The following is an 8,487-nucleotide window of genomic DNA, read 5'->3' as shown; positions in this document are numbered from 1 at the left end:
TCCCTCAAAAACTACTACAAATATCAGTTCTGAAACCTATTATTTATTAGCTTTATCAGGTAAAAATACATAAGAATCCACGATATTTCCTTACTTAATTAATTAACCTTTCCAAAAGTTTCAGTATGGCTTTTATTTTACTCTTTACCCAGGAATTCAAGGCGAAATCTTTCGCTAGCTGTAACTCGCTAACGAAGCGTTTTCGGACCTATGTTTATATAACATTTTTTTTTTCATTATTTTTACTAGTACAATGTGCTGTAGAAGTGGGGGGGAGAACTTCATGAATCACCCTGTATATATATATCTGTACCTGGGAGGCAAAGAGCACTATGTCACAAAACTGTTACTTTTCAGGAGAACAGTTTGAAAAAAATGTTTCATCAATATAAAATGTTATATCTTATCATTTATATTCAATACTAACTAAATTGATTTTTTTATATATTTGATATTTTAACTTATTGTCCTAATTTAAACTAACCTGTTTTAAAACAAAAAAAAAAAAAACGGTCATTTACCTATTTTAAAATATTTTATTAAAAAACTTGTTGGACTTGGTGCTTTTTACCTCTGAGAAAAGTAGCGGGGTTGTTAGAAATGAAAAAGGACATAGAGTATTTTAATTCTGTGAATTTTTTACAGTTTTAATACTTCATAGTACTTAACTGGTTACCATAGCAACTCAAAATTAAATAAAACACTGTATTTCCAAAATAGTGCCCAACTAATCAGAGTCCTTCTTCGGGGTCTTACTTCTGGGTACATGGAGGTGTTGTTTGCTTCTCTCTCCTCGGTAGATTTTTGAAGTAGTCATGGCACAACAGTTGGGAGAGTTGGGAGTAATTGGACAGTAGTGCTATCAGATCATTGTACTTTTGCTACATTTATTGGTAGTCTCTGGTGTGATACTAATAGAAAATTTTCCGGGAACGGTAGTTCTTGTCCTACTACGGTATCGAACATAACTCATTTCTGAAAAATCTCCGTCAAAAAAAATGAAGTTTTGAAGAAGAGATGACCCATGTTTTCTTGTCTGGCTTGTATGTGTACAAAATGTGACAAAAAGCATGAGAACAGTGTTTTTGTCAATATCATACTTCTTGGACACAAACGGAGAATCTTTGCCTTTTTAGCAAGGACTGCAAAGTTTTTTAAAATCCTCTAATTCCATGTTAAATACAGAGTATTTTGAAGAAGTTTGCCGCACCAATTGTTGCCAGTCCCAAGGTGTCAATATGCTCATACTGTTAGCTTTCTTTATTTTTCTCTCTATGAGAGCGTGAACAGTATCAGCCTCCATATGCGTATGACCTTTGAGCAAAAACTTTTGATTAATTGTTTTTTTATCATAGATTTGTTTTTGTGTTGACCCTAACAGTTGTCAGTCCATAAAGTGGACTATCTTGAACAGCTGAACCTGAAATCACATTGTCAGCCCACTTCATGATAGCTGAAGCAATTTCATTCCTCCTCTTGCTCCTTTTGTTTCCGTCCCACATCAAGCAGTGAAGCTGTTGAGTCACAGGCATCATGTATAGTAAAGTCAAGAGTCCACAGGTTTTCTTTTGTAGAGGCTCCAGCCCACTTGTAATTAAAGGTGTCGGTAAACACTTCTGTAAATCGCACCAGTCAAAACTTTATAAGAAGGATCCTCCTTGGCAATTTTTTGAGTCTGCGGCTTTCAAATCGTAACGCTTTGATCATATATGTGATTCTTGTACATCGGCTTTTTTTTTTTTTGTATTGCCGAGGGGGGGGGGGGGGGGGGGGGTCTCTTTCTAACTGACTCAAATTACCTTTAAGTTTAGTTTGGTAGGAATCGTATGTATCGCATGGGTCAACTTCAGGTGGTTTGAAGGAAAGATTGAACCTTTTGTTAAACACGTCACGATACACCCAGTTTTTACCAATATTTTCTTCAGGGATTGTTATTCGATTTACAGAACTCAAGGTATATCTCATGACATTTTTTTAATTAACATAATGCAAATCATGGAATTTGAGGTTATGTTCAGTAAACATCTCAGTGGCACCATGTCAAAAACACATGGTACCTAATACCAGGTCTTTTATAAAAGTTTAAAAGTAAACAGCACTATGTTCCAAATGGTGCCTTTTTCCTCTACGGATTTACATTTTAATAAGAGGTATAAAGCACTATAACTAGTTGGTGTTTTTACCTCTCAACTACTCAGTGACATAATGCCCTTTTCCACTGGCTATCTCCCTTATTAATAAACATTGGACTTAGTGCTTTCTACCCCAAAAAGAAACATACAAGTAGAAAAACTTGGTGCTGATATCCCGATTTTGAAAAAAAATGGACATAGTTGCCCTTTACCTCCCAGGTACAAGATATATAAAGATAAAGAAGCAAGCCATTAGGATAAACTGTTACAAATGTTGAGAGACGAGAAATTATTCATAAAAGATATCTAGTATGTAAAAATTGCAAATCAATCATGTATGAATAGCCTGAATCTAAGAAAAAAAAAGTTAAAACATTTGCATATTCTGCTTAGAAAACTGCAGTATAGTCACGATAAACAAACAGAACTTAGAAAATAGAATGAAAGATTTAAATTAACTTTTGAAGATATTTAAAAAATCAATACATTATTTTAATAATATATCAGATTTGTTTATTTAAATAAGCACATTTATTATAAACAGATAATACCTATGATTTTTCACTATTTAGATATAAAATTTGATTACGATTTCAAACCTGAAATTTTTGATAAACTCATAGTAGGCTATATTAATTGGAGAAAAGGCTCGAAGAATGTTTTAATGAAAATAATAATTATTTTTTGAGTTTCTTAAATAAATTGTTTCTTGCTAAATGATGGAGTTTTGAAAAAAAGATAGGCGATCTGGGACACAAAAAATTACCTGAATTAAAAGGAAAAGGAAGCACAAAATTTTAATTTTGAAGATAATTCAGGTTTACAATAATTACGCAGTTAGAAGACTGTAAAGTGCACCCGCCGAATGGATTTTTGACTGTCCTGGACGATAGAAAGATCAAAGAAGTGAACAAAATAAATAATTTGCACTTAGTTGTCACTGAAAAAAGACAATAAAAGATAAAGAATGTCTTATTACCAATTTTGTAGAATAAATATTTTTCATTGCTTTTACGAGATTATTGATAGATTTGTATAATTTTTTTTTAATTTTCTCCATTGACTGTTTTTTCAGTGGTTTTACGAGAATTTTCAGTTTTTTTCTACATATTATCCATTTTTAAATTTTTTTATTTTTACATTTTAAAAATATTGTTTAAAAAAATGTTAAGGTTACAGCTTTGAACAAAAGATTTTTTGTGGATTATTTTACATTGATCTACTGTCGGCTTCTAACGTGTTGTTAATAGATTTGATGTTTAAGTCTTCAGTCACTTCAACCCCAACGGCACAAAGGAGACGGCTTCCTGGTTTTCGACTACGTCTAAAATAAATGTGGTAGAATGTTGTCTCTGTGTATGGACATTGTACTTATTCCAGCAGTTTTTTTACAATTTTATTATATTAATCAATATGTTCTTATCGCAGTATATGTATAATATTATTATTTCAAAACGCATGTTTATTTCTTAGCCACAACAGCTTCTCTTAATTTGAATCAAACTTTTTACTAATTAAAGAATAGCAAGATTTCGGAGGTATGCGTTTATATTGTAAGAATGCTTCGAGGATTGTAAGTTATCCTCTTTTTCAGACGTAAAAATATTTAATACATACTGTTAAGCAAGTATAAATCAGTTATGACGACGAACTCGCCAAAGACAAAACCGCATATAGGCTACGTGTTAATTTTACTTCTAACATGAGGGTTCATTTGTTAAAACACGTTCGCGACGACCGAAAAATAGACTATTTTTTAGAACGACGTAGCAAAAATGACTGAGTTATCGAAAATGCGTAATTTTTTATGTCATAAAACGTAAGTTGTAGGACAGATAAATATTGTAGGTACCGTGACAAATTTACGTAAATATGCATTACGTACAGTGTAATTTGAGTTTTTTGTGTGGGTCACATTTGACCCACGACGCGCCTAAAGGATGCTTTGTTTCTCAGAGAGCGTAGTGGGTCTAAAATGACCCACTTGTTTTCTCCACTATTCTGTCTCCAGGCACAATATGTATGTTTGTATTTCTTGCAATTTTAGCGGGAAATGAGGGAGAAACATATGTTTATGTAAACAAAAGGTTCATGAAAGCTTATAGAGCATTTAGCCGTGACATTTACCAAGTTATAGTGCATAATCTCATTCACAATGGACTCAAGTGATATCGAAGAAGCTTTAGGTGATGACAATTTGTCTGAATTGAGTGATTTCGTGTTCTCTGGCAGTGAATACCTACCTTCCAGTGACAACAATAGTGATGATAGTGGTGATGCACTTTCAGACATTAATGATAATGAACAGTTTGAAAGTGTTGCTGACGGTGATGCAATAAGTGACTTGACACTAGTTAATCACAGTGTTGAAAATGAGTCCGATCCTATTATAATTGTTATTCCGGGACAAATAGAAACTGCTCCATCGTCTTCAACTCAACAGCCTCAACGCACACAAGCCGAAGTAGGTAGGCCTATTGATAACTGGGGGGACATCAAAGTCAGTAATGATGAATTCCCATTCACTGGACTTGCCAACCTGCAGATTAACTTAGACAAAACAGATCCAATGTCCGTTTTCAGTCAATTTTTAACTGACGAAATTATAGATCACATAGTAAAGGAAACCAACCGTTATGCTCATTAGCATTTGTCTTCAGTCCAATTGAAACGCAGGTATATGATGCGGCAGTGGATAGACTGCAGTACAGAAGAAATAAAAACTCTCTTTGGGATATTTATGATTATGGGTATGTGCCCATTACCCAAGTTGAGATTATATTGGTCAAACAACCCCATGTATAAAAATGATGTTATTAAAAAACATATGACTAGGGACCGTTTGAGATGCTGATCAAGTGTCTCCACTTTGAATACAATGAGATGATCTATGCAGATGAGCCTCGTTTATCAAAAATAAAAAAAAACTAGTTGAAATGATAAATAAAAGATTTAAGGAAGTGTACGTACCTGAGAAAGACATTGTTGTTGATGAAACAATGGTGCCATGGCGTGGTAGGCTACTGTTTCGTCAGTATAACCCCCAAAAAACCCACAAGTATGGGGTCAAACTGTGTTCCGCAGATGAGTATACATACAAAGTAAAAGTGTATACAGGTAAGAAAGATCCTACAAGAAGTATCGGCCATGCCCAGAAAGTTGTACTACAACTAATACATGATCTTTTGGATCAAGGTCGCACATTATTTATGGATAATTTTTATAATAGTGTGCCACTTGCGGAGTGTTTACTTGACAGACGAACGTATGTATGTGGCACTCTTCGAAGTGACAGGCGAGGAAACCCAAAAAAGTCACAGAAAAGTAATTAAAAAGGGGGAAGTTTATGTTCAGCAAAATGTAAAGGGAGTTAAGGTTCTAAAATGGGTTGACAAAAGGAAGGTTCTTATGATATCAACTCGTCCTCAGGACAGCAATAGTCTTGTGCCATCAGGAAGATGTAACAGAAAAAAAGAAGAGATCCTAAAACGTACAAGCGTATTAGCATACAACAAGGTAAATAAAGGAGTGGACATCTCTGATCAGATGTCATCTTATTATACTCCTCTACGTAAATCTGTAAAATGGTTCAAAAAGGTAGCACTTGAACTCCTTTTAGGTACATGTGTAGTTAATGCATATGTTATCTTTAATGCTGATCGGCAAAACCGGGACAAGTATACAATGCTTAAGTTCCGAGAATGTATTATCAAGAAACTTTTGGAGAACCAACAAACTCTTCAAGCAACAACACCATCCCCTCTTGGTACACCTAAGACCATTCAGCATGTACTATTGACACTAGCAGCGGGATCGTCAAGAAAAAGGTGCCTTCCATGCTATGAAAAAATGACAGCTGATGATGGGGTGAAGAAAGCAAGAAATAATGCAAAAAGGGTAAAGACGTACTGAAATGGCTGCACTAACACTCCTGCTATGTGTTTATAAGAAACATTAACAGATTTGTTTGACTTCGTCCTGTGTTTATCTTAGCTCTCAAAGCATTGTTCATTAATTTTATCGAATTTATTCTTGATATTTCATTGTAATAATGACGACCTTTAAAGGCAATTTTCTTTAAATATTGTAATATAAAATCCAATGTAATTGTAAAACATGTTTGTATATTTTGCCCTCAAATTAACCGTTAGTGGGTCAAATTTGACCCACTATATCTAAAAACCTTCCATAAATGCCGTTCAACAATATTATGTTGCTTAAAATATAACCGCACAGATTTTGGTTACTATAGAACTAAACATAATCGTGGGTCACATTAGACCCACTTCGCGCCAGAGTAAAGTGCGGCGTGGGTCAAAACTGACCCATCACGTCACATAAAAATACCCGCAGTGGGTCAATGTTGACCCACTGCGGCGTGAACGTGTTAATTTAAAATTTGTTCCTATCATTAGCAAAATGTTCTGTCATAATTTTAGTAAAAACTCTTAGATATACAAAATTTACTGTAGTTTGTATGTGTACATTCAAAGAAATACAGTATCCTTCTGTGGATTTGTCTTATTTAGTTTTGTACTAATTTAAATTTTAGTATAGGAAAGTTGGGGTAGGGTACGATAAGCGGACCCGGTTTTTTATATCGAAGAATATTATCATCGATACCTAATATTCGCATCTCGAATCCTAGACTATCAATTTATATAAAATATCTGTAGTCCTAAATGACAATTATGTGTTTTAATTTAAAATATAAATATGTAGACATATAGGAAAACTCATAAATAATTAAGAAATTACATAAATAATAAATCAACCAAAACGAGAATGATCAAACAGGAAAACTGTTGATGTCATAATTATTGATTATACACACGTAATTATATATTATTACGTGTATGTATAATAATTATTATCAAATCAAATCAAAATCAAATCAAATTATTTTTATTGTTGAAGACATTTACATGCATAACAATCGTCAGTGTACATTGAAAATGAACTAGCCTAGTTTCTAAAATAACTAAAGGTCCTTATCAATTAGAAAACAATTAGTACTATAATATTCCTTTTCAGATAACAAGCACTTTATCTTCCTCCTAAATGATATTGAAGTGTTGGCCTCCTTGAACCCAGATGGCAAGTTATTGAAAAATTTTATGCAAGAGTAAAGGGTTTGTTTTTCAAAGAATGTTGTTGAATGTTTTGGAAGAGTTAAGGAATTTGTACCGCGGAGATTATAATTTGACTGTTGTACTGGAAAAAGGTGTTTGTTTTTAAAGACAAATGTCAAACATTCCAGTATATATAGACTAGGAAACGTCAACAATTTATTTTGTCTAAAAAAACCTCTACATGACTGAGAACGATTGAGTCCACATATCACTCTTATGGCTTTCTTCTGGAGGGTAAACAAGGCTTTAGTCTTAGTGGATTCATGACCCCATATGATCAAGCCATAACTCATGTAAGTGTAGAAGCACCCATAGTAAGCTGTCAGCAAAACATCTTTACTAGAGAAAGTAGCCAATCTTCGTAAGATGAACAGACTGCTGCTTAATTTTTTAATTACTTTGTCGATGTGATTGTGAAAGGACAAATTACAATCAATTACCAGACCCAGAAAATCAGCGCTGGGACTAGGACTAAGACGAAAGTCGCCAATGACTATATCAGAAGAGTTTGCATCTGTTCGAGACGATCTTAAATAGAATTCAACAAGTTTTGTCTTCTTTACATTTACATGAAGTTGGTTTTTTTCCAGCCATTGCAACAAAGAACTACTCTGAATAAATATATCAGTTTCTAGTCGCTCTCTGTTTCCATTGGAAATGCTGAAAGATGTGTCATCAGCAAAAAGACATAAGTTACCCATATTTACAGCTGTAGGGATATCATTCACAAATAAGAGAAAATTATTATTTTTGTTATACACGTAATCGTATATATAATAATAATACGATTACGTGTATTATTTGACAGTGTTTAGAGCTGTTGATTTAGGTTAAGTTAATTGTTTAAAATAATCAATCAGTACCGATTGGTTGTATCGATGTTTATGATTATGTAATATCGTTTGCCAATTTAGATATATTGTCTAAATATTGTCTATTGTATTGATATATATTAGATATATAACTGGGTCCGTTTATCGTACCCTACCCGAAATTTGATATATTGCAGTAGTTGTAGGTAATTTTGACAGTGACATTGGACAAACTGATTCACGTTGGCTGCTGTTTGGTTTGAGTTTGAGTACGAGCTCCTCACGTTTGTGTTCAATGGGGCGATCGTGACAGGCGAAGAGAAAGAGTGGGGGGAGAGCCGAGCAGTACCGATAAATCCCGAACATTCCTGACAAACCCTGTACATGCGGCTAATAGCGACCTCAGTTCGG

The sequence above is a fragment of the Homalodisca vitripennis genome, chromosome 4 (genome assembly GCF_021130785.1).
Source record: "Homalodisca vitripennis isolate AUS2020 chromosome 4, UT_GWSS_2.1, whole genome shotgun sequence".
In the NCBI taxonomy this organism is placed as follows: domain Eukaryota; kingdom Metazoa; phylum Arthropoda; class Insecta; order Hemiptera; family Cicadellidae; genus Homalodisca; species Homalodisca vitripennis.
This window is presented reverse-complemented; position numbering follows the sequence as displayed.